Source organism: Mobula birostris, chromosome 16 (genome assembly GCF_030028105.1).
Source record: "Mobula birostris isolate sMobBir1 chromosome 16, sMobBir1.hap1, whole genome shotgun sequence".
Lineage (NCBI taxonomy): Eukaryota > Metazoa > Chordata > Chondrichthyes > Myliobatiformes > Myliobatidae > Mobula > Mobula birostris.
In genome coordinates this window covers 9,520,883-9,548,564 of record NC_092385.1, presented here as the reverse complement: position 1 = coordinate 9,548,564, position 27,682 = coordinate 9,520,883, and the positions used below count along the sequence as shown (strand labels likewise).

At 45.8% G+C, this 27,682-nt stretch overlaps 2 long non-coding RNA genes across 3 annotated transcripts in view; one reads left to right on the top strand and one right to left on the bottom strand.

The window, feature by feature from the left end:
* The first annotated feature begins 5,270 nt into the window (after positions 1–5,270).
* The window catches only part of LOC140210972 (uncharacterized), a 51,710-nt gene continuing 29,298 nt past the window's right edge, over positions 5,271–27,682 (top strand). Inside the window, exons 1-5 of one of the 2 annotated variants that reach the window (XR_011889349.1) lie at positions 5,271–8,137; positions 22,446–22,870; positions 24,370–24,717; positions 24,813–26,482; positions 26,598–26,676. This is a non-coding gene — a long non-coding RNA (uncharacterized lncRNA). Of the gene's footprint in view, positions 8,138–22,445; positions 22,871–24,369; positions 24,718–24,812; positions 26,483–26,597; positions 26,876–27,682 lie in introns of those variants that run through there. The other variant, XR_011889348.1, reaches the window with a different exon arrangement.
* On the bottom strand, positions 7,492–26,317 carry LOC140210973 (uncharacterized). The gene is made up of 3 exons (XR_011889350.1): positions 22,121–26,317; positions 21,027–21,217; positions 7,492–8,128 (listed from the first exon to the last, which is right to left on the bottom strand). It is a non-coding gene; the product is annotated as an uncharacterized lncRNA (long non-coding RNA).

Genomic DNA, 27,682 nt, shown 5'->3' with positions numbered 1-27,682 from the left:
GGAGTGGAGGAGGATGAGAGGTGACCTGATAGAGGGGTACGAGATGATAAGAGGCAGATTGAGTGAACAGCCAGAGACTTTCTCCCAGGGTGGAAATGGCTGAAACAAGGGGGCATAATTTTAAGGTGATGTAGGGGGATGTCAGAGAAATTATTGTACACAGGGATTGGTGGGTGTGTGGATCACCCTGCCAGGACTGGTGGTAGAAACAGATACACTGGGGACATTTAATAGACTCTTAGATAGGCACAAAGATGATAGAAGAATGGAGGATTATGTAGGAGGAATGGGCTAGGTTGATTTTAAGAATAGGCTAAAAGGTCAGCACAACATGGTGGGCCGAAGGGCCTATACTGTGCTGAAATGTCCTAAGTACACTCAGTGGCCACCTTATCGGGTACACCTGTACACCTGCTTGTTCATGCAAGTATTTAATCAGCCAATCGTGGCAACAATTCCATGTATAAAGGCATGCAGACATGGTCAGGAACGGGGGCTCCTGACCTGGGGCCATGGACCCCTCAGTTAATGGTATAAGAAAGGTTGGGAGCCCCTAGTCAAGAGGTTCAGTTGTTGTTCAGACCAAGCATCAGAAAGGGGAAGAAATGTGATCTAAGTCACATTTCTGATTGTTGGTGCCAAATGGAGTGGTTTGAGTATCTCAGAAACTGCTGATCTCCTGGGAGTTTCGAGCACAACAGTCTCTAAAGTTTCCAGGGAATGATGCAAAAAAACAAATCATCCAGTGAGCAGCAGTTCTGTGGACAAAAGCATATTGTTAATGATGGAGGTCAGGGGAGAATGGCCAGACTGGTTCAACCTGACGGGAAGGCGACAGTAACTCAAATAACCACGCATTACAACAGTGGTGTGCAAAGGAGTATCTCTAACACACATGTCGAACCTCAGAGTGGACGGGCTGCAGCAGCAGAAGACCATGAACATACGCTCAGTGACCACTTTATTTGGTACAGGAGGAACAGAATAATGTGGTCACTGACTGGGTGTTCTAGCAACAGTGCAGAATAAACCGTAAAAGCCTCTGCATGAAGAGGTGGAAGTGCTGATGAAGAAACTTTATGCAGGACGTGAACCCACATTGTTAAATGATTACCCAAGGCCCCTAGACAATGACGTAGTCAGCTAACCACAGTATCACTGCGTGTCCACCAACCTCAGTGATATAATTACAGTGACTGAGAGACAACTAGTGGATGTTTCACTGTGACAAATGTGTTGTGCATGAGGTCAGGATATGTAAACAGTGAACGGTGCACAGATGTATGTGTTCCTCATTACGACTGGAGATACAAAGTAGGTGCAGGTGTTTAGTATTGCCAGTGAGGTCACTTTGACCACCAAAGAACAATCACTAAATTCCTCTCCTCACCTCTCATGTGACCTGACAATGGGGGGGGGGGGGGGGGGGGGGGGGGAGGAACAGCCACTGCACCTGAAAACAACAAACCTGGTTGCTTGGCTTTAACCCTTTCCTCACCGCCTCCGTTTGGAGCCATACTGACAGCCCCAGACTGGTGTTGGAGACCCCACTGCCCTTGCCAACTCATGACCACCAAATGTGCCCAGTAAAACTCTGTTAGTCCCGCTTACTTGGGAACTGGATGAGGCAGGAGTTCCCCAATCACCAGATCGTTTTCCTGTTAATACTCCAGTACTCCTTCCTTCCTGTGTCCTTCTGTGCATGATTTGATCTTCACTCCTATTCAGTCTCCCTCTCAGTGCTTCCACTTTCTTTCCCATCCCCTCATGTCTCGGTTTTCCTCTATCTCTCTCTCTCTCCCCCTCCTCGCTCCTTCCGTCCTCTGTCTATCTCTCTAGACCTGTGTGTCCCCTCTCTCTCCTCCCTTTCTTTCTCAGCTCTGTCTGTCCGTCTCTCCTCTTTCTCTTTCCCTCTCATTTCTTTTCCATACCTGTCTTTATGTGTCTCTTGTTCTGTGTGATTGTGTATGTGTCTCTCTCCCCTTCTCTCTGTATCACTCTGTCCCTCTGCCTCACTGTATCTCTCTCCCTCTTTCTGTCTCCCTTTCTCTGCCTCTCTGCCTCTTTGTATCTCTCTCTCTGCCCCTCTGTACCTGTTTCTGTCTCCCTCTCTTTGCCTCTCTGTATCTCTGTCTGTCTCTCTCTGTCTCCCTCTCTCTCTCTGCATTTCTGTATTTCCCGCTATCTCTGCCGATGTCTTTCTCAGTCTCTCTGTTTGTCTCAATACTCTGTCTCTCTCCTTGTCTCTCTGGACAATAATGTTCAGGGCAGGGGACGGATGAACAAACAACAGACTCTGTTAGTTGTCCTGTATCATAAGGGGCCCATCTGATCTCTGTAAACCTTGAGTAAATTACTCTCACGTCTCAGCAATATTGACATGACACGCTTTCATCACCTCCGCAAGGGGGAGATGAGTTTACAGGCCATTGGGCCCATCTGCTCCGTGCTGACCAAGATTGCCATCTAAGCTAGTCCAACTTGCCTGTGTTTGGATCACAGCCCTCCTTTTCCTATTCACGTACCTGTCCAAGTCTGTTTTAAATGTTATTATTATACCCGTTGCAACCCCTTCCACTGGCTCATTCCATGTACACACTGTCCTGTTGTGTGAAAAGTTTGCTCCTCAGGCAACCTTTAAATCCTTACCTGTGCCCTGTAGTTTCTGATCCCCTTTCCCTGAAAAGAAAAAGACTGTTCACTATTCTGACTAATGCCCCTCAGATTTTATACAGCTCGATAAAGTGACCCCTCAGTCTCCAGCTCTCACCTGACCCAACTCCATGGGTGAAGAGACTTTGGGCAGACCCTGGTCTGATGAAGTATCTCACCTTTATGAGTTGCGGATGGGTGGAGTCACCAATGGTCAGAACTACCCCTCTCTTGGGGGCAGGGCAGGGGAGCTTTGGATTTGGTCTCTTTTGACAGTAGGATGAATCCAGTTGCTTTTTGTTCTAACTGTGGCCTCCTGGGCTGGAGGTCTGTCTGGGTGGGTGGGACGGTGAGAACAGGGCTTGTTTCACCTGGGTTGTTTGGTTTTGTTGTCGTTGCTGCCTGTGCTGTTTTGCTGAACACTGGGCACGCTATGTTGGTGCTGGAATGCGCTCTCGCGGGCTGCCCCCGGCACATCCCCAGGTTGTGTTGGTTGTTAATGCAGATGACCCACCTCACTGTGTGGTTCAATGTGCCGGAGATAAATCTGGATGGAACACAGAATGTTACAGTCCAGGCCCTTCAGCCCACAACATTGTGCCGACCTGTTAACCCACTCTAAGATCAATCTAACCCTTCCCTCCTGCGTAACCCTCCACTTTTCTATCATCCGTGTGCCTGTCTGGGGCAGCACGGTACTGTAGTGGTTAGCACAACACCTCACAGTACTAGAGACCTGGATTCAATTCCCATCGCTGCCTGTGAGGACTCTGTACATTCTCCCTGCGACCGCGTGGGTTTCCTCTGGGTGCTGCAGTTTCCTCCCCTCCTCCAATCACCATAAAATTATGCTCCTTAATACTAGCCATTGCACCCCGGGGGGGGGGGGGGAATCGCTGGCCATATACTCTAATCTCTGCCTCTCATATTTCATACATCCCTATGGAGCCACCTCTCTCGGTGTAAAGACAATTGTAATGTGTATAATCATTGTATAATGTATATCTTTCTTTCGAAGACTGCTTATATGATACCGCACTGTCCGTGATGCTACTGCAAGGTGCGCCCCTGTGCACGCGTGTACTTTTGCACAAGAGACGGTGAGTTTAATTCCCCAGACACGCACTCAGCCGACACGCCGTGACTGGAGACTGAGCTCACACGGATGTTGCCGGGTCGGTGGCGGGGGTTGTTTTCACTGGGCTCGCCCGCTCATGACCTTGTGCTACAGGAGCGGCTCTCTCTCCGCACGATAAGATCAGCGTGACTTTATCTGCCGGGCACCAGCGCGTCCCGTCCCGTCCCGTCTCGTCACTCCTGACTGACTGCGCGCTCCAGCGCTTTCGCTCTCCTACCCCCAAGGCGATGTCGCCGCTGGTTTCGGGTTCACCACGATTCGGGGAGGGAAGCTGATTGCCCTGGGCCGACAGCTTCCTGCTTGCGCTTGGGAAAAGCCAAGGCGCAAACCACCGCCGTGCTGGCCCTCGAAGGAATTTGCCGCTTATCTAGATCAGATTAAAATTAGAAAAGCATTTCGCCGTGTACTGGATTGTCTGGTGATGCGTAACTATCCCTCTATGTTGATAGCGGGAAATGAAGGAAATATTCAGAAGAGATTCTGCAGATGCTGGGAATCCAGAACAACCGCGGACAAAACGCTGGAGGAACTCGGCAGGTCGGGCAGCATCCATGGGAATGAACGAACAGTCGACGTTTCAAGGCCGACATCCTTCTTCAAGACTTGTTTCGGCAGCATCTGCGTGGTCAACATCAAAACAGCTTTTTTCGAAACATGATTAAATTAGATTTATTTATTTAATAACGTGAACTTCCAGGCATTCAAGTGAAATGCGCTGTTTGCACCAACAACCAACAGGATCTGAGGATGCGCTTGTGGTTGGTCCTCAAACATCATTCCGGCGCCAACGCAACCTGCCCACAAATATTCAGCAGAGCAATTCACTGCCGGCAATCAACGAGCAAAAACAGCAAAACATCTTTTACCATCATCACCCCAACTAAACAAACAAACAAACAAACACACACACACACACACACACACACACACACACACACACACACACACACACACACACACACACACACACACACACACAAAACACACACACACACACACACACACACACACACACACACACAAAACACACACACACACACACACACAAAACACACACACACACAAAACACACACACACACACACACACACACACAAAACACACACACAATACACACACACACACATACACACACACACACACACATACACACACACACACACACACACACTCACTCACTCACACCTTCAACCCCAGGACCCGGCCACTTCCTGCCATAACAAACAAGAGACAATCTGCAGATGCTGGAAACCCAAAGCAGCACACACAAAATGCCGGAGGAACTCAGCAGGCCAGGCAGTATCTATGGAGAAGAGTAAACTGTCGATGTTTCGGACCGAAACCCTTCATCAGGACTGGAGAGATAAATATGAGGAGTCAGAGTAAGAAGGTGGGGGAGGGGAGGAAGGCGATGGGTGAAAGTGGGAGGGAGGGGTGAGGTAAAGAGCTGGGAAGTTGATTAGTGAAAGGGATACAGGGATGGAGAAGGGGGAATCTGATAGGAGAGGACAGAAGGCCATGGAAAAAGAAAAGGGGGAGGAGCACCAGAGGGAGGCGATGAGCAGGTAAGAAGATAAGATGAGAAAGGGAAAAGGGAATGGGGAATGGTGAAGAAAGGGGGCATTACCGGAAGTTCGACAAATCGATGTTCATGCCATCACGTTGGAGGCTACCCAGACGGAATATAAGGTGTTGCTCCTCCAGCCTGAACGTGGCCTTATCACAACAGTAGAGGAGGCCGTGGACTGACATGGCGGAATGGGAATGGGATGTGGAATTAAAATGTGTGGCCACTGGGAGATCCTGCTTTCTCTGGCAGACAGAGCGTAGGTGCTCGGTGAGGTGGTCTCCCAATCCACATCAGGTCTCATTGACATACAGAAAGCCACGCTGGGAGCACTGGATACAGTCGATGACCCCAACAGACTCACAGGTGAAGTGTCGCCTCACCTGGAAGGACTGTTTGGGGCCCTGAATGGTAGTGAGGGAGGAGGTGTAGAGGCAGGTGTATCACTTGTTCTGCTTGCAAGGATAAATACCAGGATGGATGAATGGACAAGGAATTTGCGTAGGGAGCGATCCCTGTGGAAAGTAGAAAGTTGGGGGGGGGCAGAGAAAGATGTGCTTGGTGGTGGGATCCCATTGGAGATGGTGGAAGTTGGAGAGAATTATGTGCTGGATGCAGAGGCTGGTGGGGTGGACAAGAGGAACCCTATCCCTGGTGGGGTGATGGCAGACATGCATGAAATGGAAGAGATGTGTTTGAGGGCAGCATTGATGGTGAAGGAAGAGAAGCCCCTTTCTTTGAAGAAGGAGGACATCTCCTTTGTTCTGGAATGAAATGCCTCATCCTGAGAGTAGATGCGGTGGAAACGGATGAATTGAGAGAAGGGGATGGCATCGTTACCAGTAACAGGGTGGGAAGAGGTGTAGTCCAGGTAACTGTGAGTGTCAGTGGGTTTATAATAGACATCAGTAGATAAGCTGTCTCCAGAGACAGAGAGATTGAGAAAGGGGAGGGAGGGATACTCTTTTCAACAGATGCTGACAGTCCTGCTGAGTTCCTCCGGCATTTTGTTTGTGTTGCCAGGGCACCTCCTCGTCTCCCATCTCCAGACCGTGCCCACGGACTTGCAGACATTGGGCCTCCAACCTCTGGACTCGCTGACCTAGGGGCTTCAGTCTGAGGGCTTTGACCTCCAGACTCACAAACCTCTTGGCTTCAACCTCCAGACCTGGCAACCTGGAGCTTTCACTCTCAACAATAGGGATCTTGGCACCCAAGTCCACGGCTCTCTGAAAGAAGCCATACAAGTACACAGGATGGTAAAGAGTGCAGACCATTTACAGAGATGTTATCAGGAGTCAAGGGGATTATTCAGAGAAGTTCAAAAGCTCGGGTTTTATGTATTGGAGTTTAGGATGCAATTAAAAGGAAGGCACGACAGTGGTTATATTTCACTAAGAGTTTGAGGAGATTTGGAATGTCACCAAAGACTCCTGCGGATATCTTTGTGAGAGTATTCTGACTGGCTGCATCACCACCTGGTATTGAGGGGCTACAGCACAGGATCGGAAAAAGCCACAGAACGTTGTAAACTCAGCCAGCTCCATCATTGTCACTGGTCTCCCCAGCATCGAGGACACCTTGAAAAGGTGATGCCTCAGAAAAGCAGCATCCATCATTAATGACCTGCCAAACTTGCCAATCCAAGAGGTGATCTTAGAGAAGTGGGGGCATTGAGAGGGTGAACGTACAGTCTTTTCCTCAGGGTGGGGTGAAAGATTCAATAGAAACCTGAGGAGCAACTTTTTATTTTACGAAGGGTGTAGGGAACGAGGTACCAGAGATGTAGTTGAGGCAAGCACAATAAAAGATACTTAGACAGGTACATGGATAAAAACCTTTAGATCAAGGCTTCCTAACCTGGGGTCCATAGACCTCTCAGTTAATGGAGGGGTCTATGGCATTAAAGAAGTTGGGAACCCCTGGTTTAGAGGGATAGGGCCAAATGCAGGCAAATGGGATTAGCTCAGATAGACGTCTTGGTCAGCATTGACAAGTTGGGCTGAATGGCATGTTTCTGTACTGTATGACTCTATGACTTTGACTGTAGCAACTTATTTCTTTCAGCTGTTGATTTCACCCCAACCTTAGGACATTTCAAAACATTTTATAGTCAAAGCTTATTTTTCATTGAAGTTTATATATTGGCCCATGACACTGGGCTGCCCAGCAGAAGGATTAGATTTAGATTAGATTATGAGGACACACAGTCCTCTTTTATTGTCATTTAGTAATGCATGCATTAAGAAATGATACAATGTTCCTCCGGTGTGATATCACAGAAACACAGGACAGCCCAAGACTGAAAAACTAACAAAAACCACATAATTATAACATATAGTTACAACAGTGCAACAATACCATAACTTGATGAAGAACAGGCCATGGCACAGTAAAAAAGTTCAAGGTCTCTCAAAAGTCCCACATCTCACGCAGACAGGAGAAGGAAGAAAACTCTCCCTGCCATGCCTGACCACAGTCCGACTCTGAGTCGTCCGAAAACTTCGAGCCCCCGATCAGCCCTCCAACACCGAGTACCCAGCATCATCTCTGCCGAGTGCTTCGACCTCAGCCTCGGTTGCCAGCAGCAGGCAAAGCCGGGGATTTTGGGTCCTTCCCTCTGGAGACTCTCAATCGCACAGTAGCAGTGGCAGCGAGCTGGGCATTTCAGAAATTTCTTCAGATGTTCCTCTGCTTCTCACATCTGTCTCCATCAAATCAGAATTGTGCACGGCATCCTACTTACAAATACGATATCATTTCACCGGAGAGCTGAGGAAGGTGAGATTAAAGATTAGAATCAGAATCAGGTTTAGTACCTTTGATACACATTGTGAAATTTGTTGTTTTGTGGCAGCAGTGCAGTGCAATTCAAAACAAAATGTATAAATTACAATAAGTATATCTAAAAAAATAAATAAATAGTGCAGAAAGAGGTGAAAAAACAGCTTGTGAGTTCATTGTCTTTCCAGAAATCTGATGGCGGAGGGGAAGAAGTGCTGACGATAGGAAGATAGGTGGAGGGGCCGGTAGTGCTGAGGAAATGGAGAGTCTGCAGAGAGACTTGGATAGATTGGAAGAATGGGCAGAGAAGTGGCAAATGAAGTACAATGTTGGAAAGTGTATGGTTATGCACTTTGGCAGAAAAAAAAATGGGCAGACTATTATTTAAATGGGGAAAGAATTCAAAATTCGGAGTTGCAATGGGAGTCCTCGTACAGGATACCCTTAAGGTTAACCTCCAGTCGGTGGTGAAGAAGGCGAATGCAATGTTGGCATTCACTTCTAGAGGAATAGAGTATAGGAGCAGGGGTGTGATGTTGAGGCTCTATAAGGCGCTGGTGAGACCTCACTTGGAGTACTAGGGGCAGTTTTGGGCTCCTTATTTAAGAAAGGATGTGCTGACGTTGGAGAGGGTACAGAGAAGATTCACTGGAATGATTCTGGGAATGAGAGGGTTAACATAGGAGGAATGTTTGTCCGCGCTTGGACTGTATTCCGTGGAGTTTAGAAGAATGAGGGGGGACCTCATAGAAACATTTCAAATGTTGAAAGGCGTGGACAGAGTGGATGTGGCAAAGTTGTTTCCCATGATAGGGGAGACCAGTACGAGAGGGCATGACTTAAGGATTGAAGGGTGCCCATTCAGAACAGAAATGTGAAGAAATTTTTTAGTCAGAGGGTGGTGAATCTATGGAATTTGTTGCCACGGGCAGCAGTGGAGGCCAAGTCATTGGGCGTATTTAAGGCAGAGATTGATAGGTATCTGAGTAGCCAGGGCATCAAAGGTTATGGTGAGAAGGCGGGGGAGTGGGACTAAATGGGAGAATGGATCGGCCCATGATAAAATGGCGGAGCAGACTCGATGGGCCGAATGGTCGACTTCTGCTCCTTTGTCTTATGGTCTTATGGTCTAAATTGTTCCTGAAACATTGAGTGGTGTGTGATTTCAGGGCCCTGTACCACCTCCTAGATTTCAAAGTCTAGAAATAGAATCTGTTGAAGATGATAGCAATCATATAGAGATGAAATTTAACTCTCTGAAGGATGCCTTGGTAGAATCAGCAAAGTCAGTGATTCCTAAAAAAGGAAGAAGCACAAAGAATAAATGGATGACAGATGAAATCAAAAATCTAATGGAAGAAAGGAGATGGAAGAAAGCAAATCCTATAGAATACAAGTCCTTAGATAAAAAAGTTAAAAGCTTATGTCAAAAAGCCAAAGAAGAATGGTTAAACCAGGAATGTGAGCAAATAGAAAGAATCCCTATTACTGATCCAAAAAGGTTACATCAACAAATCAAGAATATCACTGGTAAAAAGCTCCTCTGTTCTTCAGGTGGCTGTTTGAAAGCAAAGGACGATACCATTATCATTGAAAAAGATGAGATTATGAACAGATGGACTAAGTATATTCAGGAATTGTTTGAAGATGATCCAGGTGAAAAACCAGAAATTAAGAAAAACTTTGAAGGTCCAAGTATTTTAAAATCTTAAGTTCGTAATGCAATAAATAAGATGAAAAAAGGAAAGGCAGCAGGTCCTGATGAATTAGTAATAGAACAAATTATCATCCTTGAAGATGATGGAATTGAAAAACTTACTAATTTAATCAATGACATTTATGAGACTGGAATAATACCAGAAGAGATGAAAAAATCAGTATTTACAAGGGGGGAGGGGAACCAGAGTGTAGGAACAGATGTAGGGGAGAAAGAAGAAAAAGAAAATAGTGAAGTTGTTTGCACCATTAGTGATAAACAGACAGTAAGAGGTAGAAAATTTCTTAAATGCATTGATTTTTAATGCGAGGAGCATTATAAGAAAGGTGGATGATCTTAGAGCATGGATTGATACCTGGAAGTATGATGTTGTAGCTATTAGCGAAACATGGTTGCAGGAAGAGTGTGATTGGCAACTAAATATTCCTGGATTTCATTGCTTCAGGTGTGATAGAATCAGAGGGATGGGGGGGGTGTTGCATGCTTGTCAGAGAAAATATTACAACGGTGCTCTAGCAGGATAGATTAGAGGGCTCGTCTAGGGAGGCTATTTGGGTGGAATTGAGGAATGGGAAAGGTGTAGTAACACTTATAGGGGTGTATTATAGACCACCTAATGGGGAGCGAGAAGTGGAGGAGCAAATTTGTAAGGAGATAGCAGATATTTGTAGTAAGCACAAGGTTGTGATAGTGGGAGATTTTAATTTTCCACACATAGACTGGGAAGCCCATACTGTAAAAGGGCTGGATGGTTTGGAGTTTGTAAAATGTGTGCAGGATAGTTTTTTTGCAGCAATACATAGAGGTACCAACTAGAGAAGGGGCAGTGTTGGATCTCCTGTTAGGGAATGAGATAGGTCAGGTGACAGAGGTATGTGTTGGGGAGCACTTCGGGTCCAGTGATCACAATGCCATTAGTTTCAATGTAATTATGAAGAAGGATAGGTCTGGACCCAGGGTTGAGATTTTTGATTGAAGAAAGGCTAACTTTGAGGAGATGCGAAAGGATTTAGAAGGAGTGGATTGGGACAAATTGTTTTATGGGAAGGATGTAATAGAGAAATGGAGCTCATTTAAAGGTGAAATTTTGAGGGTACAGAGTCTTTATGTTCCTGTTAGGTTGAAAGGAAAGGTTAAAAGTTTGAGAAAGCCATGGTTTTCAAGAGATATTGGAAACTTGGTTCAGGAAAAGAAAGATATCTACAATAAATATAGGCAGCATGGAGTAAATGAGGTGATCGAGGAATATAAAGAATGTAAAAAGAATCTTAAGACAGAAATTAGAAAAGCTAAAAGAAGATATGAGGTTGCTTTGGCAAGTAAGGTGAAAATAATTCCCAAGGGTTTCTACAGTTATATTAATAGCAAAAGGATAGTGAGGGATAAAATTGGTCCCTTAGAGAATCAGAGTGGACAGCTATGTGTGGAACCAAAAGAGATGGGGGGATTTTGAACAATTTCTTTTCTTTGGTATTCACTAAGGAGAAGGATATTGAATTGTGTAAGGTAAGGGAAACAGGTAGGGAAGTTATGGAAACTATGATGATTAAAGAAGAAGAAGTACTGGCACTTTTAAGGAATATAGAAGTGGATAAGTTTCCGGGTCCTGACAGGATATTCCCTAGGACCTTGAGGGAAATTATTGTAGAAATAACAGGGGCTCTGACAGAAATATTTCAAATGTCATTAGAAACGGGGATGGTGCCGGAGGATTGACGTATTGCTCATGTTGTTCCATTGTTAAAAAAGGGTTCTAAGGGTAAACCTAGCAATTATCGGCCTGTGAGTTTGATGTCAGTGGTGGGTAAATTGATGGAAAGTATTCTTAGAGATGGTATATATAATCATCTGGATAGACAGGGTCTGATTAGGAGCAGTCAACATGGATTTGTGTGTGTAAGGTCATATTGACAAATCTTATTGAATTTTTTGATGAGGTTACTAGGAAAATTGACGAGGGTAAAGCGGTGGATGTTGTCTATATGGACTTCAGTAAGGCCTTTGACAAGGTTCCACACGGTAGGTTAGTTGGAAGGTTCAATTGTTAGGTATATAATTGAGGTAGTAAAATGGATTCAGCAGTGGCTGGATGGGTGATGCCAGAGAGTGGTGGTGGATAACTGTTTGTCAGGTTGGAGGCCGGTGACTAGTGGTGTGCCTCAGGGATCTGTATTGGGTCCAGTGTTGTTTGTCATATATATTAATGATCTGGATGATGGGGTGGTGAATTGGATTAGTAAGTATGCAGATGATACTAAGCTAGGTGGCGTTGTGGATAATGAAGTAGGTTTTCAAAGCTTGCAGAAAGATTTAGGCCAGTTAGAAGAGTGGGCTGAAAGATGGCAGATGGAGTTTAATGCTAATAAATGTGAGGTGCTACATTTTGGTAGGACTAATCAAAATAGGGCATACGTGGTAAATGGTAGGGCATTGAAGAATGCAGTAGAACAGAGGGATTTAGGAATAATGGTGCATAGTTCCCTGAAGGTGGAATCTCATGTGGATAGGGTGGTGAAGAAAGCTTTTGGTATGCTGGCCTTTATAAATTAGAGCATTGAGTATAGGAGTTGGGATGTAATGTTAAAATTGTACAAGGCATTGGTAAGGCCAAATTTGGAGTATTGTGTACAGTTCTGGTCACTGAATTATAGGAAAGATGTCAACAAAATAGAGAGAGTACAGAGAAGATTTACTGGAATGTTACCTGGATTTCAGCACCTAAGTTACAAAGAAAGGTTGAACAAGTTGGATCTTTATTCTTTGGAGCGTAGAAGTTTGAGGGGGGACTTAATAGAGGTATTTAAAATTATGAGGGGGATAGATAGAGTTGACGTGGATAGGCTTTTTCCACTGAGAGTAGGGGAGATTCAAACAAGAGTTGAGAGTTAGGGGGCAAAAGTTTAGGGGTAACATGAGGGGGAACTTCTTTACTCAGAGAGTGGTAGCTGTGTGGAACGAGCTTCCAGCAGAAGTGGTAGAGGCAGGTTCGATATGGTCATTTAAAGTAAAATTGGAGAGCTGTATGGACAGGAAAGGAATGGAGGGTTATGGGCTGAGTGCAGGTTGGTGGGACTAGGTGAGAGTAAGCATTCGGCATGGACTAGAAGGGCCGAGATGGCCTGTTTCCGTGCTGTAATTGTTATATACGGTTATCACTCTGCCTAAGCAAGCTGGAGCAATAGAATGTGAATTACATAGGACCATAAGTTCAATGAGTCATATCACCAAGATATTTCTAAGAATTTTGATGACAAGAGCTAAAAGTAAGATACAAGCTGAAATAGGCAAAGAGCAAAGTGGTTTTATGAAAGACAAAGGTACAAGAAACGCAATATTGATGTTAAGGATACTATCAGAACGAGCTATTCAAGTGCAAAAAGGTTTGTTTGTTCGTTCTATCAACTACACAAAAGCATTTGATAACGTGAAGCACAATAAGTTATTTGAAATACAGGTGTTCCCCGCTTTTTGAACGTTCACTTTACGAAACCTCACTGTTACGAAAGAACTACATTAGTTCCCTGTTTCGCTAACAGAAGGTGTTTTCACTGTTACGTAAAAAGGCAGCGCACGATAAAAAGCAGCGCGCGCCCTGAGCAGCTGCCCTCCCCTGGATTCGGAACTGCATTCTCGCTGGCATTGCTTAAACACGTGCCTGTGAGCAGCCGTTAGCAAGATGAGTTCTAAGGTATTGGAAAAGCCTAAAAGAGCTCGTAAGGGTGTTACAGTTAGCGTAAAACTAGACATAATTAAGTGTTTCGATCTTGGTGAACGAAGTAAGGATAAAGTGAGTTTGGCTTGTGGAAGTTGACAATGATGATGTTGAAGAGGTTTTGGCATCTCATGACCAAGAACTGATAGATCAAGAGCTGATGCAATTGGAAGAGGAAAAGATAACGATCAAAACCAAATGCAGTAGCGATCGGACCGAAAGTGAAGTCATCCAGGAACTGAACATGAAGCAACTGCGTGAGATTTTAGCTGCAATGATAAAGTACGACTTTATTTTTGAAAGGGTATGTCGGTTTAGGGCGTATTTGCAGGATGGTTTGAGTGCTTACAAAGAACTGTATGATAGAAAAATGCGCGAGGCTAAGCAGTCAAGCAAGCCTTCCACATCAGCCACAGCAGACAACAAACCTCGACCTTTGACATCGAGGCAGGCAGACATAGAAGAAGATGACCTGCCTGCCCTGATCGACGATGAGATGACACCCCCCTGTCCCACCACCCCAACCCCCGGGCCGCGGACAGATACATTGCCGCGGAGAATGCAGCAGTAGCCGGGACGCACCCAGCACATCTTTAAGAAAAAAGCCGAAATAAACAAGCTAATTAATTAGGTACCACCTAATTAGGTATCGGTCAGCTGCCCGGAGGGTGGGGGCCACTGCACCACCCCAACCTCCAACGACTCAGCCTAACACAACATCATCAGTGTGCTTGATGTCTTCCCAATTCCCGTAAGTGATACTACACTGTACATACATTATTTCTGCTTTATATCGGCTGTGTATTTTTACGTGTTATTTGGTATGATTTGGCAACTTCATAGTTTAAAGGTTACTGGAGAGCGCTTGCGCCGTGTTTCTGCCGAGAGCACTTGCGTGAGATTTTCGCTACCGAGAACAGTGCAGCAATGATTTCTACTTTATATAGGCTGTGTGTTCATCATATCATTCCTGCTTTTACTATATGTTACTGTTATTTTGGGTTTTATGTGTTATTTGGCATGATTTGGTAGGTTATTTTTGGATCTGCGGACGCTCACAAATTTTTCCCATATAAATTAATGGTAATTGCTTCTTCACTTTATGACATTCCGGCTTACGAACCGTTTTATAGGAACGCTCTACCTTCGGATGGCGGGGGAAACTGTATTACAGAAAACTCTAGATTTAGATACGAAAGACCTCCGCCTAATCAGAAATCTGTACTGAGAACAAACTGCTGCTGTAAGAATAGATGGAGAAGTGAGTCAGTTTATGAAAATCAAGAGAGGCGTTAGACAAGGGTGTGTTTTCTCCCCTGATTTATTTAACGTGTACACTGAAACAATATTACAAAAAATAAGACACACTTTGGGAATCAAAGTTAGCGGTGAAAACATCAATAATTTCAGATATGCAGATGACACTGTGTTAATTGCAAGTATGGAGGAAGAACTACAAAACTTAATTGATATAATTGTTGAAGAAAGTGCAAAAATGGGCTTATCTATCAACTGCAAAATTACAGAATGTATGGTGATATTCTAAAAGAAGGAGAATCCTATCTGCAGGCTGAGAATAAACGGGGAAGACATAAAACAGAAGAATAGGGATGGCAAAAGACACCTTTACGAGAATGAAGACTATACTAACCAATACTAAACTAGGCATAACAACCTGCCTCAGAGTACTGAAATATTAAATTTATCCAGTTACGTTATATGGCTCAGAATGTTGGACAATATCTAGTAACATGAGGAAACGAATTGTAGCAGCAGGGATGTAGTTTTTGAGGAGGATGCAAAGAATATCATGCACAAAATGATATCTAATGAGGATGTCATGAACAGAGCAAACACAAAAAGAGAAATAATGTATGAGATCATGAAAGGCAACGTAACTTCATTGGACACGTGATTAGGAAAGAGGAGTTAGAATGCACGGTAATTATGGGAAAGATTGAAGGGAAGAAAGCAAGAGGAAGACGAAGCTAAATGATGATGGAGACAGCAGGCAGAGAACTGGAAATGAATACCAATGAACTGATCCACTTGACCCGAAACAGGAGTGTTTGGGCAATGGCAGTCAAAGCTCAAACTGGGCATGGCACCTGATGATGGTGATGACCACCTCCTTGGTGGCAGGAATGAGAAGAGAGCATGTCCTGGGAGCCTTAATGATGGATGTCGCCTTTTTGAGGCATTACCTTTCAAACGTGTCCTGAATGTTGGGGAGACCAATGCCCACGATGGAGGTGGCTGAGTTTACAACGTTCTGCAACTTTTTCCGATCCTGTGCAGTGTCCCTCTCCCTCTGCCCCCCATGCCAGGTGGTGATACAACCAGTTAGAATGCTCTCCACGGTATATTGGTAGAAATATGCACAAGTCTTTGGTGATATACCGACTCTCCTCAAACTCCTAATGAAATATAACCACTGCCAGGCCTTCTTTGTAATTGCATCCATATGTTCGACCCAGGATCAGAGATGTTAACACCCTGGAACTTGAAGCTGCTCACCGTTTCCACCACTGATCCCTTGATGAGGATTGGAGTGTGTTCCCTCGACTTACCCTTCCTGAGGTCCACAATCAATTCCTTAGTCTTACTGATGTTGAGTGGAAGGTTGTTGCTGTGATGAGTTTCATTTGTCACATGTACATTGAAGTATATATTAAAATGCAATGTTTACATCAATGACCAACACTGTCTGGGGATTGCCTGTCTTCTGGTGCCAACAGATCATGCCCACAACTTACTAAACCTAGCCCGTACATCTTTGGACTGTGGGAGGAAACTGGAGCACCCGGAGGAAACCCACGCAGCCACGGGGAGAACGTAAAAACTCCTTACAGGCAGCAGTGGGAATCAAACCCCGATCTGTGATTGCTGATGATGTGAAGTGTTACACTAATTGTTGCACTACACAAACCGTATCATGATGAGGTGAAAGGGGAACGTAGGCTAAGTGACATCGTACTTGGGAAGCCTTGCAGGTGATGGCCCTCTCCCTGCTGAGAAGTCAGTGCTGGTAGCAACGTGGAAACGGTCTGCCAGACCCTGCAGGAGACCATAAAACATACGAGCAGAATTAAACCATTTCACCTCTCGAGACTGCTCCACCATTCCATCATGGCTGGTTTATCACCCCTCTCAACCCCATTCTCCTGCCTTCTCCCCGTAACCTTTGACACCCTGACTAATCGAGAACCTATCAACCTCCGCTTTAACTATTCCCGAGCAAGCTATATAAAGATAAAACAGAATGAAAATAATGCTGATGGATCAAAAGAGATCTGAAGATGTTGGTTCCCACTACCACATACAAAATTCTGGAGGCAACATCTGTGAAAAGGAATAAAGAGTTACGTTTCGGGCCGAGACCCTGCATCAGGACTGGAAGACTAAAAGAGGCCAGCAGGGTTTCACAGGCAACAGGATGGGCGTCTGAGCAGTTACCGCTGACTGCGCCAGAGAGGGTGCAGTGTGGGAGTAGTCCCCACTGGACATGGAATGGGAACGCTCCCAAGCAGGAGGGCATGATGGCAGCAGGGGGAGAGTGTTGGACACACGGCCACTGGAGCCTGCTCCACGCTAATGGGAGGTCCACTTGTTTGGCCAAACGGCCTGTTTCCGTGCTGTATGACTCTGTGAGATTAGGACCGTGACCGGTTTGCCTCTTCATCCTTCAGTTCAAGAATGGAACAATCAGGGTTTTAAACAACTCAGTGACTTCTCAGCCCCGCTCAACATGCCCTCTTCTTACCGCTACCTGCAGAAAGGAGATACAAAAGCCTGAAGGCACACATTCAGTGTTTTAGGAACGGCTTCTTCCCCTCTGCCACCCGATTTCTGAATAGACGATGAGCACTACCTCACCCATACAGTACTGTGAAAAAGACTTGGGCACATATATATAGCCAGGGTGCCTAAGACTTTTGCACAGTACTGTAGTAATTTTATGCATTGCTTTGAACTGCTGCCACAGAAAAAAAAAGTTTCATGACATACTGTATATGAGTGATGATAAACCTGATTCTGATATGTGTCTCTAGTGTGGACTGAGAGTGGGAAGGGGACAGGGAGAGGGGAATCATGGTTGGGAAAAGGGGAAGGGAGAGGGGAGGGAGTGGGAAGCACCAGAGAGACATTCTGTAATGATCAATAAACCAATTGTTTGAAATCAAATGACCTTGCCTGCTGTCTCAGGGCTGAGTGTATCTGCACCCTGCACCACCACCCACCACCCCTGGCACTCCTTCTCTGCCAGTTGTCCCACACCCCTCCTGTGGCACTCTACCCATGCCATTCCCAACATCATTCACTCCCCCCAGATTTACAAAGTTGCCCTCTGCTCCATGTTGACAAATACAGTACTGTGCAAAGGCTTAGGCACCTTAGCTATATATATGTGCCTAAGATTTTTGCACAGTATTGTAAATATGATCCGGCTGGTGGCGTAGTGGCATCAGCATTGGACTTCTGGACGGAAGGTCCTGAGTTCGAATCCAGCCGGCTCCCCTGCATGCTTTCCATCCGTGCTGGGTTAGGAGCTGGTGGTCTCTTTGGAAACTCACCCGGCAGAAGGCAATGGCAAACCACTGCTATAACTTGCCTCGTACGCGGTTCCCCACTACGTCAGAGAGGCGCGGAGGGAAATCGTCCACTAACCGGAGAAACTCCGGATGTGACGTACCTTTCCTTGCCATTGTAAGCATATAGTAATTTATAGTTTTTTGTGTATTGCATTGAACTGCTGCTGCAAAACAACAATTTTCATTATATATACCAGTGATCCAATCATATTAAACTTGATTCTGAACATGATGCTGACCTAAGCTACTCCCATTTACCACCCACCACCCCCCTGCGCCCCCCCGCCCCCGCCACACCCCTCTAAACCTTTCCTATCCACCTTCCTGTCTAAATCTGAATCAGGTTTGTTGTCACTGGCATTAGTCGTGAAAATTGTTGTTTTGTGGCAGCAGTACAATGCAGGCATAACAAATTATTGAAAGTTACAGTAAGAAAGAAAGGAAAAGTGGTCATGGGTTGATGATATCCGATGGCAGAGAGAAAGCAGCTGTTTTTAAAATGTTGAGTGTGTGTCCGCAGGCTTTTCTACCTCCTCACTGATGTAGTAACAAGAAGAGGGCATGTCCTGGGTGGTGGGGGTCCTTAATGATGGATGCTGGCTTCTTGACCCACCATCTTATGAAGATGTCTTTAATGGTGGGGAACCTAGTGTCGGTGATGAAGCTGGTTGAGTTTACAACCTCCTGACGCCCACCACGTCGGTGTTTTTTGTACCTGCACCAACCACTTCCTCGGGTAGCTCGTTCCATTTTTGCAGTGCCTTCTGTGTGAAGGAGTTTGCCCTCATGTGCCCAGAAAATGTTTATTAAATCTTCAAAGCAAATTTAAAGTTGAATTTATTGCTGTATACACAAGTACACGCAGGCACAGCTGCAATGAAAGACTTAGAGCAGCTTCGCAGGCACGTAGCATGAGAAACACAAACATGAGAGTCTGCAGATGCTGGAAATCCAGAGCAACACACACAAAACTCTGGAGCAGTTCAGCAGGTCAGGCAGCATCTATGGAAATGAATAAACAGTTGACGTTTCAGGCCAAGACCCTTTTCTTCAAGACTGAAAAGGAAGGGGGAAGACGCCAGAATAAAAAAAGTTAAGGGGAGGTGAAGGGGGCTAGCTGGAGATACAACATTTTCAAGCAAAAGTGTAAATTAAAGATAAATTATACCAAAGTGTGTGGGCACGTGGCCAAGTGGTTAAGGCATTAGACTAGTGACCTGAAGGTTGTGAGTTCGAGCCCCAGCCGAGGCAGCGTGTTGTGCCCTTGAGCAAGGCACTTAACCACACAGTGCTCTGCGACGACACTGGTGCCAAGCTGTATGGGTCCTAATGCCCTTCCCTTGGACAACATCGGTGTCGTGGAGAGGGGAGACTTGCTGCATGGGCAACTACCGGTCTTCCATACAACTTGCCCAGACCTGCGCCCTGGAGAGCGAAGACTTTCCAGGCGCAGATCCATGGTCTAGCAAGGCTAATGGATGCCTTATACAAAAAACACAATTATAATCTAAAACAAGGTCCATTGTCGTGCAAACTGTTCATAGTAGTGAAAACTGCTAAACTCCAGTGACTTGGGCTGTATGGTTGAAGAGACATAGCTGTTCTTGAGCCTGCTGATGTTGGACTTCGGGTTTCTGTGCCTCCTGTCTGCGAGAATATGTCATGGCCCGGGTGGAGGGGATTTTTGATGATGGATGTTGCCTCCTTGAGGCAGAATATCATGTAGGTACCAGTACTGGTGGGGTGGGAAGTGCCAGAACCACAACTCTCTGCAGCTTCTTTTATTCCTGCAGATTTTGAATCGCTGAACCCATCAGGATACTTGCAACTGTACATCTGTTGAAGCTCGTTAGGCTGTTCAGTGACAAGCCAAACCTTCTTAACCTTCCAAGAATGTACAGAAGCTGGCACGCCATCCTTGTAACTTCATCTCCGTGCTGGGCCTGAGAAAAGTCATCCGGTATATTGCCACCCAGGAACTTAAACCTGCTGACCATCTCCACTGTCAACCCCCCAATGTAGCCCCCTCCCAAATCTCACCAACCACCCCATCCCTGCTTCCCAGGATGTCGTCGGTGGGAAAACTCAATGATTTTTGACTCCTAGATTTTAAAAGTAAATGCAAGAAATGTTATTCAAGAAGTTGTTCAAGCCCAGGTGGGGCGGCACGGTAGCGTAATGGTTAGCACGACGCTTTATAGTACAGGCGACTCGGGTTCAATTCCCACCACTGCCTGTAAGGAATTTGCATGTTCTCCCTGTGACCGCGTGGGTTTCCTCCGGTTGGCTCCACGGTTCATAGAAGTACTGGTTGGTAGGTTAACTGGTCATCGTAAATTGTCCCGTCATTAGGCTAGGATTAAATCGGGGAGATTGCTGGGTGATATCTCAATAAAATAAATACATAAATTACGTTCCGTTGCTGGGCAGTGAGGGGATGTTTCTGTGATACCTTTTACAGGGTGAAGCAGGGTGAAGTTTCGTGGGCGCTGCAGTATTACCCATAAACGGGTTCAGTGTGGGGAGTCCACAGTTGCTGCAGTCCTCAGGAAACAGTCCGATAAGCTGAATAATTCATCTCTATAAGGACACTATTACCTCTGCTGCAACACACCTTTCTTTACCCTTGGGCTGTGTTAGTAGTTAATGCAAACGAAGCATTTCACTTTATGTTTTCCTGTACATGTGTTAGATAAATGAATCCGATTCCGAGGTACAGGAGCCTGAAGATGTACACTCAACATTTTGGAAGCAGTTTCTTCCCTTCCACCACCAGATTTCTGAAGGGACAATGAATTGGTGAACACCCCCTCGCTGGTTAGCTCTCTTTCTGCACTATTTATGTAGTGACCCCAACGCACTAACCGTAATCTGTATGTCTTTGGAACGTGGGAGGGGAAAGGAGCATCTGGAGACAAGCCACACTGTCACGAGGAGAATGAGCAAGCCCCTTACGAGCAGTGGAGGGTATTGAACCCTGACTGGTGATCGCTGTTGCTGTGAAGTGGGGGAGTCCAGGACAAGAGGGCACAGCCTCAGGGTAGAGGGGCATCCACCTAAAACAGAGATGCAGAGAAATTTCTTTAGCCAGGGGGTGGTGAATCTGTGGAATTTGTTACCACAGGCAGCTGTGGAGGCCAGGTCGTTGGGTGTATTTAGGACAGGAATTGATGGGGTTTTGATTGGACACGGCATCAAGGGTTATGGGGAGAAGGCTGGGGAGTGGGGCTGAGGGGAGGGGGAAATAAAGGATCAGCCATGATTGAATGGTGGAGCAGACTCGATGGGCCAAATGGCCTAATTCTGCTCCTATATCTTATGGTCTAAAGCAATGTGCTAACCGTGATACTTCTGTGAGTTCACTGTAAGTTCAATGTCAACATCATCATATGTTGTGTGACATAGGTGATCATGGTCTCGTGACCTTGATTGTCCTTGGCAAATATCTCTACAGAAGTGTGGTTCGCCATTACCTTCTTCTGGGCAGTGTCTTTACAAGACGGGTGACCCCAGCCATTATCAATACTCTTCAGAGATTGTCCGCCTGGCGTCAGTGGTCAAATAACCAGGACTTGCGATGTGCACCAGACGCTCATACGACCATCCGCCACCTGCTCCCATGGCTTCACGTGACCCTGATCCGGGGAGGGGTGGTGGAGGGGCTAGGCAGGTGCTAAACTTTGCCCAAGGGTGACCTGCAGGCTTCCCTTCTTTGGTAGAGACGTATCTCCACCTCACCACCCAAAAGTTCAATGTATAAGTGCCAACTAGAAGCTAATCTATTTGCTATTTCTTCTCGTAACTTATAGTAGTTTTTTACGTACTGCTCCTACAAAACAACAAACACCTCTCAGTGCTAATAAACCTGATTTTGCTCATTCTTGAATTGCTCCCCACAAGAGGCCACTTCTTGGCGGTTGAAGGCCCCACGGAAGGACTGAGTTCGAGCTCTTACTCACCTCGATGCTGGTGGAGGACGTTTTCAAAATTCCCAGACATCTGTGATTATCGGTGTGAACGGCAGTTTATATTGGTCTCCTTCAGCTTTTCCGTGTTTTCCTTCTTGCAGCCGATAGGCGGGTGGGCGATGTTACTTTTGTGGGTGAGGGAGTGGTTGGGTATTTGATGTTATTGTCGCTGTTTTTTGTGTGGGAGGGGCTTGCTGGTAAGGGGTTTGATGTTTTAGCTGCCGTATCTGGATGGGCGATATGTTAGTTCTTGTGCGAGGGAGAGGTTGAGGAGTTTGAGGTTTATGAGTTCTGTTTCTTTTTCTTTTTCATGCAGGAGGGGGACCTCAACGACTTCCATAGTTTTTCTGTATTTTATGGCTATCTGGAGAAGACGGATCTCAGAGTTGTATCCTGCATACGTACTTTGATAATCAAATGAACCTTAGAACTTTTGAATCTGATCACTCCGCCGTTGACAGCCATCGGCTATTGAAATGAAAAGCGGATTGTTAGGGAACTTGTGGAGAGGAATGCTGTTGTTATTTAGTAATGGCGACTGGCAATTTTCACACAGCAAGATCCCACAAGCAGCTGCTTTGGAACATGGCCAGTTGGCATTGAGGGTGGAAAAGTAACTTCCCAATGTACCAACCAGCTAGGAGCCAGATTTGCAGTAGGTCAGTCAGCATCTGTGGAGAGGGAAGCAGAAGATGCTTTCAGATTGATGACTTCTCACATTAATGCGCTGTTGAGCAGAAGGTAACCAGTGGCCAGTAAAATCCGATGCCTTGTGATTTCCCTTGCCTCCTAGGAAAGTGACCAGGATCTCGTGATGGTGGGATTTGGGACGGAGCTCGTTTGCATCAGGTCTCAAACACACTGAGGAACTCAGTGGGTCAGGCTGCATCTGTGGAGGGAAATGGATAGTTGATATTTTGGGTGGAGATCCTTTATCTGACTGACTGAGGCCTCCGTTGGTCAAGGGTGACCATGGATGTTGCATCCTAACTCTCTAGATATACAAGCCTGGGCAATACAATATGGTGAGCAAGCTGTTCCCCATCTCCACACATCTGATGAACCCAAAGGAACGGCAGAAATTGATACAGTCTGGCATCAGCAGCATTGCGAGAGTTGCCAGTCAGTGTTGAACTCAATGTCAGACTTCCTTAGGGACTCCAGCTCCAGGTTTTTCCCCTGGGGTTTACTCCTGAAGCCTTTGACAGGAGTGGGTATAGCTGCAAGGCAGAGGAGGTTGGAGATCAGTTTTCCTTCTCATAAATGAGCTGCTAACCACATCTGCCTGACTTCATCTGAACCAGTCTAGGTAAAGTGTCTCGACCCACAAAATTAACTCCTTCCACAGATGCTGCCTGACCTGCTGAGTTCCTCCCCTGTCTTGTTTCAGCATCTGCCATCTCCTGGGCCCCTCCATCATGTGTCAGCCTGGCTTTCGAATTTTAATCACAAGAGTTTCTGTAGACGCTGGGAATCCAGAGCAAAGTACAGAAAGTTCTGGAGGAACACCCAGTTTCTCCAGCATTTTGTGTGTGTTGCTCTGGTTTCAGAATTCTATTCCTCTGATGCTCTTGAGGGGATGATGTGGTGATCTGTTCTCCTGCGCCTGTCCTGAAAGACTGGCTGGGACCTGATGCAGCTCATCCCTCCAACGCTACGGCTGATCCACCCGATTCTCCTGAACTTCCCCGTTTTCATGCAGCTAACGGCTACGCGGCATCTGCCTGAACCACCGGCCTCGGACAGTTACATCCCCCAAGAGGTCGGGCTGATCAACGCCTCCGGCCATGAACTCACCCCAGCACACCCCGCCACCACTGCTTTATCTCATCCTGTCAGCGAAAACACTTTGTTCATGAGAGATATCCGAGGAGGATGGCCGAACTGTTTCAAGCTGCCGGGAAGGTGGTAGTTACGCGTACGACCACGTATCACAACCGTGGTGTGCAGAAAACTATCTATAAATGGGCAATGCGCCAGACCTTGAAGTGGATGGGCTAACAGGAGCAGAGGACTATGAATGTAGAGAAATACACTCAATGGCCACTTTATTAGGTACAGGAGGTACCGAATAAAGTGAGCACCGAGAGAATGTACAGTGCCGTGCAAAAATCTCAGGCACTCATGTGTAACCAGGGTGCCGAAGACTTTTGTACAGTACTATATATAAACTAATCTTTGTATTTATATTTTTTATTGAGTCTTTAATGCTTATTGTGTTATTTTTGATGTTCCATCAGATCCAGAGTACTTATCATTTCATTCTCCTTTACATTCGCGTACTGATGAATGGCGATAAACAATCTTGAGTTTTGGGTCTTGAATCTTGACCTGTTCCGTGAAAACAAGTCTGGTTGGTGTTCAGGGAGGCACCGGAGCAGATGCCGTTGCATAACTGGGCCCCAGCGAACTCAGGCTTACGTAATCTGTTTATAGTCGGCTCTGAACAGTCAGTTCCAGCTCTAAATACAGCAATTGTGTCTTCCAGGAAGAGGCGGGTAAGCGTTACAATAGCTGAAAAAACAACAAGCTGTTCCTTAATCGACTCTGACTGCTTTCTTAATGGCCACAGCTCCTCGGCGGTCATGGTGATTAACCATCTGTTGTCTGCCTCTGTTTATGTTCGGGAATTGTAACTTCTTTTAAGTCATTTAACTTCTTATTCTGTTCATTGTGATTCCAGGTTATTGCTTGAGGTGGCAACTGGCTTCTAGCTTGCATTGCTGTCCACTGCAAATCTGATCAGGAAATTTAGGCAATGCATCTCCTGACTGACACCAAAAGATTATATCAGAGTCATGGTATTCGTAGAGTTTCAAACAGAGAAACAGGCTTTTCGTGCCACCATTTCCATGCATTACCTTCTGTGCATTGACAGTAATCCCATTTGCCTGCATAAGACTGTATAGAACCATGCCTTGTCCTTCTGGATTCAAAAACTCAAAGTACATTTATCATCAATGTTGGTATGCAGTATACAGCCCTGAGACTCATCTTCCCACAGACAGCCACGAAAACAAAGAAAATCATGAAACCTGTTCGAAGAAAAACATCAACACCCCCACATGAAAAAAAATTGCACAAATAGCAACAAAAAAAACCGAGCGAAAATGGCAGGATGTAAAACACAAAATCGAAAGAGTCCGTGCATATTCAGTTCAGCTCAGCGTTTGATACCTGCAGCGTTTGCCCTGATTCAAAATAGCATCAGGAAAAGGAGTGACCAAAAAGCAGAAACACTTCATAACGTGAACTACACGCCAATCCACAAACCACGTTGATTAAACCTTGCCTGAGACCCAGAACCCCCCGGCAACATCCTCCGGCAGCATCGAGGGAGAGAGTGAGAGACCATCCGAATGCAGGGACGTTCCTCTGGGAGCAGCGAGATAGAGGGAGAGAGAGACTGCCACACGCACACACCTTCGTTCAGCAGCGGTGAGTGAGGGGCTGCTCGATGGTGCAACACCCTCTCGCCTTCCGCACTCACCTCGATGATTTCACCTTCCTCGGCACCTTAATCGGCAAGTTTGATGGGAAATAGAGTCAATCATGGGTTTTTTCACGGCGTGTGACTCAACGCCTCTCTTAAACGTAATAATTGTATCTGATTCCACCACTTCTTCTGGCAGTATGTTCCAGATATCAACCATTCTCTGTATCAAAAAAATTGTGCTTGGAATCCTCTTTAAAACTCGTGCCTCTCACCTTAAAAGTCTTCCCTTTTGTTTTTAGTACCTCTACACTGGGAAGGCCATTTTGATGATCTATTCTCCCTATGCCTCTCATAATCTGAGACACTTCCATCATGCCTTAGCCTCCCTTGCTCCAGGGAAAACGGTCTCAGCCAGTCGCGGGCTCTCCACTTATCTCAGGTCTTCCAACCCTGGCAACAATCTTATGAATCTCCTCTGCATTTGTTCCAGTGAAATCACATCCTTCCTCTGGTGTGGTGATAGAACTGCACACAATACTCCAAAGTGCATTCTAATCGGTGTTTTGTAAAGTTCCAACTCTTGTGTTCCCCAGTAAGTGAAGGCGTGCATGCCCTGTGCCTTCTTTGATGCACAATCTACCCCTGTTGCCACTTTGAAGGAACTATTAACTCAGACTTGGGTCTCCCTGTTTCTATTTGGAACAGTCGCTGTTTACCATTGAGCAGCAGTAAATCTTGGAGTTCTGCCCACCCCGGACTGGACTCTCCGTGGACCTCTTGATAAAACATCCAAACTGCCAAAAAACACCCCCGGGGAGGTTTGAAAAGCGTGGGATGCTTTTAACTGTTGGCTTCTCCATCCAGTCCTTCTCAACAGCTTGTTAACACCGCAGAAAACCGCCATAAGCATCCAACAGGTCAGTCAGCGTCTGTGTGATGAGAAACAGGAGTTACCACTTCAGTTCAAAGTTGAAAGTAAATTTATTGTCAAATTATGTCACCATATACTACCTGTGATTCATTTTCTTGCAGGCGTTCACAGTAGAACAAAGAAGTCCAATGGAATCAATGAAAAATTGAAAGACTGACAAATTGTGCAAATACAAAACAAGTAATAATTAATTAATCAATAATCAATCAATTAAATAACTAATTGTTGCTTAATTCATTTATTAATACTGAGAATGTGAGTTGCAGAGTCATTGGAGGTGAGTTCCTAAGTTGTGTTCAGTGTTGGTGAGGAAGATGGTAACATCAGACGATAAGTTGCTGGTCTAAGCTCTCATTGCAGGGGTGATATCACTCTTCCTTGACGGGGGGAGGGTGGGGGAGGAGAGGGAGAGGGAGGAGGGAGGGAGGGAGAGGGGAGAGGAGGAGGGAGGGACGGAGAGGGAGAGAAAGAGGAGGGGGAGAGAGAGACATGGTGTGGGTCAGTGCTTCTGTTGGTGTAAATGAGGGGAGGATTGATGCTTTTGCCGCTGCTTGTATGGTGGGAGGGGGAGGGGGTTTTGGGGTTCTGATGCTTCTATCATTCATTTTATGGGCTTTCTTGTTTCATGGATGGCTGTGAAGAGTAAGAATTTCAGGTTGTATACTGTATACATTCTCTGTTATTAAATTGAACCATTTGAGTTGAGTGAAGTGATCCATACTGGTTCAGGATCCCAATGGTCAGAAGGTAATGGGCATTTCTGAACCTGATGGCCTGTTCTGAGACCTTTTGTCATCTGATGGAAATATTAACTATTTCTCCCTTCATGGATGCTGCCTAACCTGCCGAGTATTTCCAACATTTTGAATTTCTGGAATCTGTAGTTTATTTGAATCTGCCAGACTCATTACCCACTTCCCTTCCTTCCACTAACAGCAGACACACTTCCTGCACTTGTGTGATCTTACTGTGAGCAAGACGGTGGTCTGCCTCGGATAAATTACGACAGCAACGCACGGCCAAGAACCTGGTTCAGTTAACCCTTAACTGTCCCGTGGGATTCGAAGGACATTTATTATGGAAGTACGTACACAGAATACAACTGTGAGGTTTGTGTTCCCACAGGCAGCCACAAAGCAAACCCCATGGAACCCGTTCCAGAAAACATCAAACATCCAATGCGCAA